The sequence below is a fragment of the Pseudochaenichthys georgianus genome, unplaced genomic scaffold (genome assembly GCF_902827115.2).
Source record: "Pseudochaenichthys georgianus unplaced genomic scaffold, fPseGeo1.2 scaffold_151_arrow_ctg1, whole genome shotgun sequence".
Classification (NCBI taxonomy): Eukaryota; Metazoa; Chordata; class Actinopteri; order Perciformes; family Channichthyidae; genus Pseudochaenichthys; species Pseudochaenichthys georgianus.
This window is the reverse complement of record NW_027262359.1, coordinates 747,477-762,392: the sequence shown is the minus strand read 5'-3', so window position 1 is coordinate 762,392 and position 14,916 is coordinate 747,477. Positions and strand designations below refer to the sequence as shown.

Genomic DNA, 14,916 nt, shown 5'->3' with positions numbered 1-14,916 from the left:
AAAACTGGCCTGGCCGCTTGAGGACGCTTAAACGGGGCTACCCGCTGCAGTGGAAATGCGCCATAAATGTTACTTCATATTAAGGCAAATAAAAATGACAAGGCTGTAATGCTATCTAACGTGCTAACTTGAACCAGCCACTCCTGGTCCTTTCATCAGACGGGAAGCGAAAGAACGAGGAAGACCCATTGCTGGTATGATAACAACCTGGTACAAAGCACACAGGCATCTTGTTAAAGTTATCTTATCTTAGTGGAGGAAAACAATTGTGACATCACTTACGCGACTCTGGGATTAGTAGTCTTTGTAGTTGCGTATTTTTCATAGTCTTATATTTCAACAGTTTTACGACAAATTGTGACTTTTGTTACATGGAAATTATTATTTAAGATTAACAAACATCATATGTGTAACTCATGGCACTATTCAAACGGGAACGAAAGATAAGTTTTCTCTCTCCATTGACTTCAATACATTATTTTTCCGAAATAAGGTCCCACGGAGCGGAAGTAGATGGGCGTGACTTCGCCACTCTATAGATTGGAATTGTTTATTGTAAACTGTGAAAAAACTAAATATGCTTAATTGCGGCTCCTACACTCTTTAAACCGCTATGGTTTTTCTCCTGTGTGAACACGAAGATGTGATTTGAGAGTATCTGACCTAGTGAAGGTTTTCTCACACTCTTCACACCAGTACGGTTTTTCTCCAGTATGAATACGGTGATGTTTTTGTAGATCACCTGATGTACTGAAAGTTGTCCCACACTCTTCACAGCTGTAAGGTTTTTCTCCTGTGTGAACCCGAAGATGTGATTTGAGAGCACTTGATGTAGTGAACGTTTTCCCACACTCTTCACACCAGTACGGTTTTTCTCCAGTGTGAATACGGTGATGTGATTTGAGATGACCTGATTGAGTGAAAGTTGTCCCACACTCTTCACAGCTGTAAGGTTTTTCTCCTGTGTGAATACGTTGATGTGTTTTGAGAGCACCTGATCTAGTGAAAGTTGTCCCACACTCTTCACAGCTGTACGGTTTCTCTCCTGTGTGAATACGTTGATGTGATTTGAGATGACCTGATTGAGTGAAAGTTGTGCTACACTCTTCACAGCTGTACGGTTTTTCTCCTGTGTGAATACGTTGATGTGATTTGAGATGACCTGATTGAGTGAAAGTTGTCCCACACTCTTCACAGCTGTAAGGTTTTTCTCCCGTGTGAATACGTTGATGTGATTTGAGATGACCTGATTGAGTGAAAGTTGTCCCACACTGTTCACAGCTGTACGGTTTTTCTCCTGTGTGAATATGCAGGTGGCTCTTTAAATGTCCAGATGTTGTGAAGGATTTGTCACATTGCTGACAGCTGTGACGTCTCTCTCTTCCTTTCGGTTTCTAGAACAGACGGACAGAAAAAGAGAGAACGTCAATCTAAAAAGCATAAATACACAAGTTAACACAATAAAAACCCACTTAAAGTGTACCTATCATGCTATATTTTAACAATATATTGTAGGGCCATACCTATATAAAGTATATAAATATAGTATTTTTTTCAAAATACCAAAAAGATCCTGCATTTTAGCCACGCTCCATTTGCTCTTTCCAGCGCTGTTTTTGCAGGGGGCTGATTCTGTGAGCTGCAGCTGACCACGGCCCCCTGCAGGAGAGGGGAGCGTGCTCTGAGATCAGCTGCTGGGCTGCAGCGGGGAGAAGAGGGGGAGAAAAAGAGATCTCCGTCCACCATGTTGTATTCTTATAGAAGTAAGAAGAGAAGTAATGGGGCAGAAACCCTCCTTGTTACGCAGGGGTCCAGACATAGACATCAAATGGCGACACATATTCAGTGTGCAGTACCTTTGGCATTAGGGCAGGGATATCTAGATACTTTCCGAGGTTTGACAGAATGAATTGTGCTACTTTTAAAGCAAGCAACGATGTTTTCAAAACTGTAATCAAAAAGCTCCTCAAAAGCGTTATCGAAGCAGTTCCTGCCGTTGCTACGTTAGTTCAAATGGTAACAACGGACTATTTATCTTAGCGGATGCATGTCAATTTAAATTAATACAACAATTTTTTAAATCAATAAAATAATTTTCTAAATCCATAAAAGCATTTCAATTAATATTGGGAGTCATATTGTTACTTTGTTGAGAATGTGGCCGTGTGATAAGCGGGATAATGTGCAGCGACGCGATCATTATAAATAACACCTTCATGCCGATCTAGATCCCTCCACTCCGCTGACTGTATCAGATCCATTGTAGCCCCTTTTTTAGAGATTTGGGTATGGAGGAAAATAGAAAGGGTTGTGTTTTCTGACACTTGGTGAGTTCCCTAGAACACCGGGGACACATATTCATATATAAAAGATGTACAAAAGTGCATTTTGCATGATAGGTCCCGTTTAATATGAAGCCCCTAGAGGGCAATGAAAGAAAAAAAAGAGAGAGAAAGTTCTTCCCAGAGGTCAAGCCCGACAAATTAAGGAGGCCAGAAGAAGTCAAGACTCCTAAAGGGACAGAGAAGGCACATTAACTTGTCTGCTATGGCCTAAGGGAGATCGCCAAAGTGCATAGAGTCATCAGTCCTGAAAAACTGCAGAAGTTCTTCCCAGAGGTCAAGCCTGAAGAATTAAAGAGGCCAGAAGAAGTTGAGCTCTTCATAAGCCACAGGGAAGGAAGACTTGCTCCACAAAGAGTGAAGGTGGTTGGAGACCTTGTTTTGTGGGAAAGTCCACTGGGAAAAACAGTAGGCGGGGCACATCCGGAACTGTTTGAGGAGATTGAAGGTCACAGAGGACCAACACACACTTTGCTCGCTCCATGAGAACAGCTGCAGTCAGGTATGAGGAGAGAAAGCTTCCAAAAGACAAACCAGCACAGTTGCAGAAAGAAGATATTGCTGAAGTAAAGGTCACAGCTGCAACTAATCGTGAGTTCCTGGAATGGTGGAGGTTGGACAGCATTGGAGCAGCCTGTGAGCCTAAGTGTGGAGGATGTCGGTGTGGAAATTGCCAACCAGGAGGTAAAGAGATGACCCTGGCGGAGGAGAGAGAGCTGGATACAATAAAGGCAGGCCTAACCTACGTCAGGCAGGATTCTCATATTGCATCACCACACTGGGATGCAAAATATCTCTGGACTGAAGACCCCACTTCTCTCCCCAACAACAAACGTGCTGTGGAGGGCACAGTCCTGAAGACAGGAAAACAGCTGAAGCGGGAGCCTGAGGGGCAAGCTGTAGATAAAGCCCAAGTGCACAAAATGGTGGAAAGAGCTGGTGGCTTATGCCTCAAACCAGGGGTCCGGTCTGGTCAAAGTGGGAGGCAAGAAACTGCAGCAGTGCTCCTGGGAGGAGAAAAAGCAACAGCTGCAAGTAAAACTCTCATCCTCCCAAATCAGATGAGAGGAGGACAACAAAGCCCTGGGAATTGGGTACAAAAGTGACTTCACCCCCATTCAATTCAAGGCCGTAGACCTGATTGAGCGGAAGGAGGAACCTATTGCGGTGAGCACGTTGCACGTTGTAACTTCCGGTTGTTGTTGTCATCTCCGGGTATCCCGTGTGCCTGTTCTGTTGCTGATAGCTTATTAACTTAAACTTAATCGATCGTTTTAAAACTCTTGATCACGGCAACTGCCTGACGTTGTAATCACACGTTACTACAGCTTAAGCACTCACAACTCTCCTTCTCTTAGCGACTGTAACTCCACAGTTGCCTACACTCTTTTCGGGTTTGCTAACGGTAGCTACTTTAGCTTGATAGCTAGCCATGGCTCTTTCCCCACCTTCTGGTGCTATTTCCTGCTCTTCCTGTCTCATGTTTGGTTACTTCCCGGCCTCCCTTACTGGTAAGGATACATGTGTTAAATGTAGTATAGTTGTTAGGTTGGAGGCGGGAATCATAGCCATAGAAGCCCGGCTCCGCATCTTAGAAAGTAACTCAGCTAAAGTAAAGCCCATGTTAGCATGTGCGGACCGGCAAAAGGAAGCTCCTCTTAGCCGTCCCCCGGCAACTCCCGAGCAGCAGGGAGGCTGGGTGACTGTTCAGAAGGGGCATAACGCGAAACCCGCAGGTCCCCACCAACCCGTTCACGTATCGAACAGATATTCCCCACTCAGCGAGACACCCGCTGAGAAGCCAACTCTGGTTATTGGTAGCTCTATTATGAGACACGTGAATTTAGAGACCGAAGCCTCCACAGTCACATGCATTCCGGGGGCCAGAGCGGGCGACGTTGAGGCGCATCTTAAACTGCTGGCTAAAGCTAAACGTAAATACAGTAGGATTGTTATTCACGTCGGTGGTAATGATGTTCGTTTACGCCAATCAGAATGCACCAAACTAAATGTGGAGTCGGTGTGTAGTTATGCTAAAACAATGTCGGACACCGTAATCTTCTCTGGTCCCCTCCCCAATCTGATCAATGATGACATGTATAGCCGCATGTCATCATTTCAGCGCTGGTTGTCTTGGTGGTGCCCAGCAAACAATGTGGGCTTCGTAAATAATTGGACAGCCTTCTGGGGAGAACCTGGTCTGATTAAGAGAGACGGCATTCACCCTACTTTGAAAGGTGCAGATCTCATTTCGGCAAACATTTCAGGGCTTTGTGGACGTAATCCATGACAAACTGGAGTTGAGACCAGGAGGCAGAGTCGCAGTCTTACACGCTTCTCTGCGCTCTCTCCTAGGCAGTCACCCATAGGAATCCCGAACCCAATAAAATACCCAATATTAACGGTGTGTGTGTCTGCCCAAGGACAATTTAAGGTAAAACCTAATAGAGGTGTCATACATAATAACCTAATAAAAGTAAATGTAACAACTACTACAGTGCAACAAAACAGGAAGATTAAATGTGGTCTCTTAAACATAAGATCTCTAGCATCTAAAGCAATATTGGTAAATGATTTAATATCAGATTATAATATTGATATATGCTGTCTCACTGAAACTTGGTTGAGACATGAAGAATATGTCAGCATAAATGAGGCCACTCCACCCAGCCATGTCAACACTCATATTGCTCGAGGCACGGGCCGAGGAGGTGGAGTTGCAGCAATCTTTGACTCAAGTTTACTTATCAATACTAAACCAAAATGTAATTATACCTCTTTTGAAAGCCTCGTTTTTAGTCTTACGCATCCGACCTGGAAAACTTTGCAGCCAATCTTATTTGTTACAGTGTATCGTGCACCAGGTCCTTATTCAGAATTCTTATCAGAATTCTCTGAGTTTTTATCAACTTTGGTTCTTAAAACAGACAAAGTAATTATCGTAGGTGACTTTAATATTCATGTTGACGATGATAAAAATAGCCTTACTGTTGCATTTAACTCTATATTAGATTCTGTTGGTTTCTGTCAGAGTGTAAATAAACCAACCCACTGTTATAATCACACTCTCGACCTTGTTCTGACTTATGGTATTGAAATTGAGCAACTATTAGTTGAACCGCATAATCCTGCTTTATCCGACCATTTCTTAGTAACTTTTGAAGTACTGTTACTAGACTACAAAGCATTAGTCAAAAGCTCTTGCAGCAGAAACCTATCTGTTAGTGCTATAGCCACATTTAAGGAAGAGATTCCACCAATACTTTACTCGATGACTTTGTCTGCATGTAGGGGAGGAAACTTATACAAAATGTACACCACCCCAAATTGATCATGTTGTTGATAGTGCTATAGATGCGCTGCGAATAAAATTAGACTCTGTTGCTCCTTTGAAAAAGAAGAAAATAAAACAACATAGATTAGCTCCATGGCATAATGCCGAAACCCGCAAAATAAAGCAAAAGTCTAGACAACTTGAAAGGATATGGCGTTCCACTAAACTTGAAGAATCTCGTTTAATTTGGCATATTACTCTCAATGAATATAAGAAAGCACTGCGTAAAGCGAGAGCAGCCTACTACTCTTCATTAATAGATGAGAATAAGAATAATGCAAGATTTCTTTTCAGCACTGTAGCCAGGCTGACAGAGAGCCACAGCTCGATTGAGCCTTCTATTCCCATAGCACTCAGTAGTAATGATTTTATGTGCTTTTTTAACGATAAAATTGTTACTCTTAGAAACAAAATTAATGACCTCTTGCCTTCGACCAGTATAGTGTTATCAACAGCTCCCGGAATCGTAAGTTCTAATATTACACTAGATAGTAAACTAGAATGCTTTTCAGCCATTAACCTTGAACAATTACATTCAATGATTCTCTCTTCTAAACCATCAACGTGCATGTTAGACCCAATTCCAACTAAGCTGTTGAAGGAAGTTTTTCCATTAATTAGCACTTCTTTATTAAATATTATGAATATGTCTTTATTATCAGGCTATGTTCCACAATCATTCAAAGTAGCAGTGATAAAACCGCTTCTTAAAAAGCACAACCTCGATCCAGAGATTTTAGCCAACTATAGACCTATTTCTAATCTTCCGTTCCTCTCAAGAATTCTTGAGAAAGCGGTCGCAAAACAGTTGTGTGATTACTTAAAAAACAATGATTTATTTGAAGATTTTCAGTCTGGCTTTAGAACACATCATAGCACAGAGACAGCTCTGGTTAAAGTCACAAATGATATTCTAATAGCCTCAGACAAGGGACTTGTCTCTATTCTTGTTTTGCTCGATCTCAGTGCTGCATTTGATACTATCGACCATGATATCCTATTGCAAAGACTAGAGCACTTAGTTGGCATACAGGGAACTGCTTTAGGCTGGTTTAGGTCCTATCTATCTGAACGCTCTCAGTTTGTACGTGTTAACGATGAATCTTCCACGCAAACCAAAGTTAGCTATGGAGTGCCACAGGGCTCAGTGCTCGGACCTATTTTGTTCACATTATATATGCTTCCGTTAGGCAATATTATAAGGAATCATTCTGTAAACTTTCATTGTTATGCGGATGATACTCAACTATATTTATCAATCAAGCCTGATGAAATTAATCATCTAAATAAAATTCAAGACTGCCTTAAGTATTTAAAAACGTGGATGACCTTAAACTTTTTGATGTTAAACACGACCAAAACTGAAGTTATTGTACTTGGCCCGAAGAATCTACGAAACAAATTATCTAAAGACATACTAACTATGGATGGCATTAATTTGGCCTCCAGTGAGACTGTAAGGAATCTTGGTGTTATATTTGATCAGGATTTATTCTTTAACGCCCACATAAAATCAATTTCAAGGACCGCCTACTTCCATCTACGTAACATTGCAAAGATCAGGCATATCTTGCCTCAAAACGATGCAGAGAAACTAGTCCATGCATTTGTTACTTCTAGGCTGGATTATTGTAACTCTTTATTATCAGGGAGTACCAAGAAGTCAATCAAGTCGCTTCAGCTGATTCAAAATGCTGCGGCTCGTGTACTAACCAGAGTTAGGAAAAGGGACCACATTACTCCGGTTCTGGCTGCCTTACACTGGCTCCCTATAGAACACAGGATAGAATTTAAAATTCTTCTTCTCGCCTACAAAGCCCTTAATGGGCAGGCGCCATCTTACCTTAAAGAACTCATTATACCCTACTGTCCTACTAGGGCATTGCGTTCCAAGAATGCAGGGTTGTTGGTTGTTCCTAGAATCTCTAAAAGTACAATGGGAGCCAGAGCCTTTTCTTATCAAGCTCCACATTTGTGGAATCAGCTTCCAGTTTGTGTTCGGGCGGCAGACACCCTATCTGTTTTTAAGAGTGCGCTTAAGACCTTCCTTTTTGATAAGGCTTATAGTTAGGGCTGATTAGATTCAGCCCCTAGTTTTGCTGATATAGGCTTAGTTTGTCGGGGGACATCTTACTTCTTCCTTCTCTCTGTCTATACCCGTGTACACTCATGTTCCGATTAACCCAGCTTCCCCAAATGTCTTTCTTTTTGGTGTCTATATACGCTGGGATCCGGAGTCATGGATGATCCTGCGGTCCTGTGTCCTGGATCGCGAGCGCTGGATCTTGAGTCTTGGCTGTGGTCCTGGATCATAGGTCCTGGATGGATATCCTCGTGGATTCATCTTCCTATTATATACACACATGCATTTCCAAACATTTGGACTACCTGTGTTGCAAATGTATTATCTTTTCAATTTACACACGGCATCTATTGCACGTCTGTCCGTCCTGGGAGAGGGATCCCTCCTCTGTTGCTCTCCCTGAGGTTTCTCCCATTTTTCCCTTTAAACTGGGTTTTCTTTGGAAGTTTTTCCTTGTACGATGTGAGGGTCTAAGGACAGAGGGTGTCGTATTGTCATACTGATATTCTGTACACACTGTGAAGACCACTGAGACAAATGTAACATTTGTGATATTGGGCTATATAAATAAACATTGATTGATTGATTGATGATTCAAAGTGAATGGGCAGACGTGTTGGAAACCGTTTTTGGAGCTGACGAAGCTGTAGTGTGGACGGGCCGTCAGTCAGAACTGCACCCCTGTCAGAGGAGACATATACCACGTGATGACACATTAGGCTCGTGTTGTGTTCAAGGACCCTGAACTTGGCTAGGAAAAACAGGCACTCGCTTGTTTAATTTGTTTGCTTACTGCATGGCTATTAAGACCACACGAAGGTTCGCAACAGGCTCACACATGTGAGAGTGGAAAAACTGGTTGGCATTCGGCAAACCTAAGGCTCTTTGAGCCAGACACAGAGCCATCCTCAACAAGGCTGGACAGTGACACTGCAGAGGAAGAGTGTGATGTTGATGAGGCCCAGGAAGAGCCCGTTGACTGAAAGGGTTTAGCCAAAATGCAGAGGATCGCTTGAAGATGTTTAATGGGACTTTGTGGAGGGAGAAGGGCTCTTTTCATTTAACATTTTGTGGGGATTTTTGGATGGGGGGTGCATTTTTTTTTTTGTCATTTTTTAATGAGTGGGGTTGGGGGGGATGAGTAACATTTAACTCAACATTCCTGTTTTCGTTCTTCAATGAAACAAATAATTGTTCAATAAAATAATTAAAACTTGTTCTGTTCTACTTTTTTTTAAAAATGTTTAAAAAAAATCTGTTGAAATGTCATGTTTTTCTGTTTAATTTTGCATCGAATATTTCCCAAATTCCCCAGCTTAACTTCCCATGGAAACTTTCCGCCCCTTTGCAACCCTAGCAGTAACTATAGCAGCGTTTCTCAAAGTGCGGGGCGCGCCCCACTGGTGGGGCGCAGAGATGTGATAGGTGGGTCGCGAATGGACGTGATGAACAGGAGATTATTTTTTTTATTTAAAAAAAAAAATGTTTGACTTCAGGCCGGAATCGAACCTGGGTCCTCGCGGGCGGTAGTGGATTATTACAGCCGGAGACTCGCAAGGGCGGTGGACTTTCACAGCACCGCTGCACCGGACCTGCAGGAGCCGCCAGAGCCTCGCAACGGGGGGTGTTTGCGGCGGCGGATGCGGTACCGGCACAGTGAAAGTCCACGGCCCACCTAGAGCCAGCGGCCCACCAACGGCAGCGGCCCAACGGGAAAAGTCCCGAATCTTCCAATGGCCAATCCGAGCCTGCTCACACACACACAACTGAAACTAAAGTCATTTGCAGACATATGTATAAATCTCTCATACACACAGACAGACACAACCGCGTTGCAGTCGGGAAGAAAATAAATGTGGAGCGGCACCTCACCACTTCATAAGGAGTTTAAACGTGACACTTTTCGAAATCCCGTTTGTGTCCCCCCGCTTTACAAATAGGCCTATGTTTATTATTATCTTTTAACGCAAGCCATCATCGCCACGGAGAAGCACACAGCCTCTGTGAGCGAGCGAGACAGAGGGAGAGAGAGAAAACACACCTTTATCTATTTAATATAGCCTAGTTGTACAAAATAAAGTAAGAAATCATTCCAATGTGTACTATAGGACAGTAAACAGTTTAAAGGGGGAGTGATTAGTAAAATATGCATAAATAAAAAGAAAGAATGCTAACTAGGTAACATAAGATAAGAATGAACAAGTTTAAATGATTGGTTATTGGTTGTGATCATATTCTAAAGATGTTTGGATTATTGAACAGTATACAGCATAGAGTGTTGAGAGATGTATCCATAAATTCATGTTGTGCTCAAAGTGCACCAGATGATGCTTTTAACTTCAACATTTAAAAAAAATCATACATTTTCTTTTCACTGCAAACGGGTCCCACAGACCCAAACAGCACACAAAGGTTAAAGGGAAGCATTTAATAATGTTAAAATGTGCTAAATATATACACTGCAAAAAAACTGAAAAAGAGGAGTAAAAGTAGCCCCCGACTTGTTTTATGTTTTGAAAGTAGCCCTCACCCTAAAAAAGGTTGGAGAACCCTGTCATAGGACCATACATTTGACCATTTTAAGATCGGCCTACCATTTTATTGGAGCGGCGAGGAACAGGTGGGGCTTGAAAAGGCCCACCTGTTCAAAGTGAGGAATGCCAGAAAAAGTTTGAGAACCACTGAACTATAGTAACGCAGTGTAGGCGGAGCCGTGACGTCATCTTCAATGTGTGTCACTACCCGATCTGCAGCCCTGCCCTATCTGCAGTGCGCATGTGCGAGATGGTCTGCCATATTTGACAACTCCATACGGCAACTCTAATAGGACATTTGACACAGTGGCGTTTGGCAAAGCAGAAAAATAACACTCAAAAAACCGGACAATATTAATCTGAACGAGAGAGATGAGTTATTGTTATTACAACGTGACTTCACTATTATTGAACAACTCCTTTTGTTGGGTCATTTTATTGGGTTAAGAACATTGTCAGAATAAGTGAAAAATGGATGTAACTTCTGTTAGACAGCCATCATACATACTGAAGAAATATTGACTGAATGTATGCAATATGTATGGCATTCATAATTTATATCTAATTACATTAACTGTGAATGTCCTTCATTTTATTTCAAATAACAAAATATCTTAATAAAGATATTTGAGACGTTTATGACTCGCGCATTGTGACGAAGGTAACTTCACGTCACTGTGGACTAACGGCTTTGTATATTGCACCCGTCTTTTATTTTGAAAGTGTTCCCCCTCCCGTTCTTTCTGTTACTCCTGATTATGTTCACCTGGTGCCCTGTGTTGTCTCCTCCTCCCCTCACCTGTGTCTAATTGCTGATTAGTGGGTGTGCATTTAGGCTCTGTGTTTCCTGTTTGGTGAAAGCTGGTAGTGTGGGTGAGATCCTTGTGGCTGGTGACTGTGTGCACCTGGGCAGCAATATTGAGGCTGCCTCTGCCTCCTTGCTTGGTCGGGCCGCTCAACGGTCAGCTTCACACACATGCACGATGCAAATCGGGCAGCCGTCTAGACGTCAAATGTCCTATTAGAGTTGCCAAATATGGCGGACCTTCTCGCACATGCGCACTGCAGATAGGGCAGGGCTGCAGATCGGGTAATGACAATGTGAACCACAAAACCAACATCAGCCGTTAGCCCTCAGAGCTCACAGCTCCTCATATCTGTTCAGAAACTAGACAAATAAATTATTATTAATATAATACAAATATTTAGATATAATTCATCATAATCTGTGTAGCAACTTACATTCTAACTTACAGCTCACAGTTTGTTCACTTTTATTTCATTAAAGTGACATTAATGGATGTTTGAACCCCGGTTATAACGCTATCCGTGTGTAACTATCACTAAGTTAACACAAAGCAAACATTAGCTAGTGAGACTGTTTCATGTACTCCATGTATACAGTATTTTCTGTATATTGTCTATTCTTTAGATACTCTAGTGCCAACATCAGCCGTTAGCCCTCAGAGCTCACAGCTCCTCATATCTGTTCAGAAACTAGACAGAAGTTAAACAAGTACAAACCACAGACTGTCCGTGTCATGGCGAATACAGTCGCTGGTTTATTTATGTCTGTATAGGGCGTTCCGAGCTGAATAAGGGCGTCAAATGAAGGCAAGACGCCCGCCTGGCGGAAACGCTGGAATTAGGAATATATTGTGATGAAGTGCACACTGACCTGAGCTCCAGGGGTCTCCTTCTTCTCCTCCATGCTGCTCATCAGCTGTCCTGATGAAGACCACAGAGCTGCTTCATTATTAATATAATACAAATATTTAGATATAATTCATCATAAACTGTCAGCAGTGAAGAGGAGGAATTCAAAGAGTTTATTCAATGATATGTTCTATTTCTAGATGCTTCTATGTAGTGTTTTATCACACCATGTGCAGTGCCTTGTCTCATCTATGCTGCTGTGACGTAAACATGGTCCAAATGGATCCATTTGGTCAATGTGATGCTAAGCAGAGGAGAACATGATAGAAAGGTCAGATAGTTATTAACGTTACATGCACATGACTTTAACCATTACGATAACAACTTGGTTTTCTGTGTAAATTATTATTAATACAAATATTTAGATATAATTCATCATCTGTGTAGCAACTTACAGCTCACAGTTTGTTCACTTTTATTTCATTAAAATGACTTTATTCACATAGAAAGTGACATTAATGGATGTTTGAACCACGGTTATAACGCTATTCGTGTGTAACTATCACTAAGTTAGCACAGAAAGCAAACATTAGCTAGTGAGACTGTTTAGTGTACTCCATGTATACAGTATTTTCTGTATATTGTGTATTCTTTAGATACTCTAGTGATATGTGTCCTGTGTGTATACTTGCTGCTAATGCTTCATTTTTATTATCTTATTGCATCTTTTAAATATGTTTAACTCGTGTAATGCCTGAAAACACTTCTGCTGTGACACATTCATTTCCCAGTTTAAGATAAATCATTATTTAAATAAAGTATATCTATTTATCTAATGAGCTAAACCGTCCCTTAGCTTAGCGTTAGCAGCTAACTGAAGAACCCCATTCATTTCAATGGGAAAAATGCTACGTCGCGGTGAATGGCGATGCTAATAAGCTAGTTAGAGCATACATTTAAAACCATATCTATGGTAAAGAGCACCAACACAACAACTCAAACCGTCTTAAAGACAACTGGTGTAATAAATAACTAACATAAAGTCAGCTGAGCATTACAAATCAACTGTTACTCCCCAGAGCCGAACTGGAAAGTTTTTTTGTGAGTTTCTTTCTTCCAAGATTACAGCTGTTGTGTTAAATAAGATAACTTCTGATTCGTGATTAACTGTAAATTAAGAGGTGTAAATAGTAAATACACTTAATGAAACCTCTACATGTGCTTAATCCACTCACCTCTTCTTTTGTCCTTCTTCTTCTCCTCTCGTTTTCGTCTTCTTCTTCTTTCGTGTTTATTGGCGGTTGGCAAACCAACTTGTAGGTGCATTACCGCCACCAACTGGACTGGAGTGTGGACAAGAGACTATGCAGAAAACAAGAAACAAAAGAAACAAAACAAAGAACCAAAACTCTAGATTATTTTAAATGTATCAATTTCTCTTAGAAACGTAATAATCTCACAATATATATTGCCTGATGTTTTCCCTAACAGCCCTGATAGCGACAAGTCATGTAATTTTGCTTTCTTCAGTGTCTGGAAAAGCACATTTCTCTGAGTACTATATTTCCTGCAAAGCAGTAAAACATGCTCAACAGTTTCTGGCTGGCTGCAGTGTACACACTTTCCGGTTGGATGCTTTCCTATTATACTTAAAGTATGATTGACACTGTATGACCTATTCTCATCCCAGAAATGACATTTCCTCCCTTCTTTTAAACCCCACCTTCCTTCCACCCCCCACATACCTTTGAATTGTATAAAGATGTCTTCCTGTATCACTAAGGTCCCAATGATCTTGCCATGTTGTTTGTGCATATTTCTGAATGAACGTTTGAACCTCCGCTTTGCTGAGTGGAACTTCTATGTCTATGTTCATACTTCTGAGTGTTTGTTTGGCTAGAATATCCACCTGTTCATTACCCTCCACACCAACATGAGCAGGAACCCAGAGGAAACGAGTTGATATGCCTTTGATTTGCATTTTATATACAATTAGAAATATTTCATTTATTATGTCCATTCTAGATGAAGATCTGCCTGATCGTATACTCGATAATGCTGAAAAGCTGTCAGATGCAATTACACTGTTATGTATTTATTTCTCCTCTATCCATTTCAATGACAGCACCAATGCCAACAACTCTGTGGTGTATACTGACACATGGTCTGTTACCCTTTTCTCTATATGTGTATTACTCACTGGGATATACACTGCTGCCCCTGCACGCCCTGCCTCTGGATCTTTGAGAGTTATGGATATTAGAAAGTTATTTTCATCGAAGCAGGCGCCACAAGCTGCAGCAGCAGCAGTATCAGCAACTGACAACAATGTCATCACCAGCAGTGAAGAAATGGATGATGTTTCAGGTGTGTGAATCTAATGGTGATATCTGCACTCTGGCTGACTGAGTAAGAAGTGAAAAAGAGTGATGTACTGTAACATTAATCTTATAGCTAGTAAACATGGAGTAACCAAGGCAAGGCAAGTTTATTTATATAGCACCTTTCAACACAAGGCAATTCAAGGTGCTTTACAAAAATGAAAGACATTCAGACAAAGGCATTTAAAAACAGTAAAAGATAATAAAAGAAACATTAAAAGAAAAAATACATGAATAAAAAGTTACAGTGCAGTTTAAAGGGGACCTATCATGAAAAATGCACCTTTGTACGTCTTTTATACATGAATATGTGTCCCCGGTGTTCCAGGGAACTCACCAAGTTTCAGAAAACACAACCCTCTCTATTTTCCTCCTTCGCCAAATCTCTAAAAAAGGGGCTGCAACGGATCTGAAAAAAACGGATCCAGATTTCGGTTTATTGGTCAACTTTCCACCTATCAGGGGAATGAGCCACGGCCACGTGCATTGCCAAACCTCTCATTCGCATATAGGCTATCGGCAGGCTAAATCAACCCACATCTGTGTTTTTGCCTGCTCTTGCCAGGATGTCTAAGATAGTTAAACG

The 14,916-nt window shown here is 41.4% G+C and overlaps 2 pseudogenes; one reads left to right on the top strand and one right to left on the bottom strand.

Annotated features, from left to right (window-relative positions):
* LOC117441148 (zinc finger protein 208-like) overlaps positions 1 to 14,916 on the top strand; it is a 447,659-nt pseudogene that overhangs the window by 54,190 nt on the left and 378,553 nt on the right.
* Positions 1 to 14,916, bottom strand: part of LOC117441147 (zinc finger protein 721-like) — a 424,075-nt pseudogene that overhangs the window by 121,385 nt on the left and 287,774 nt on the right.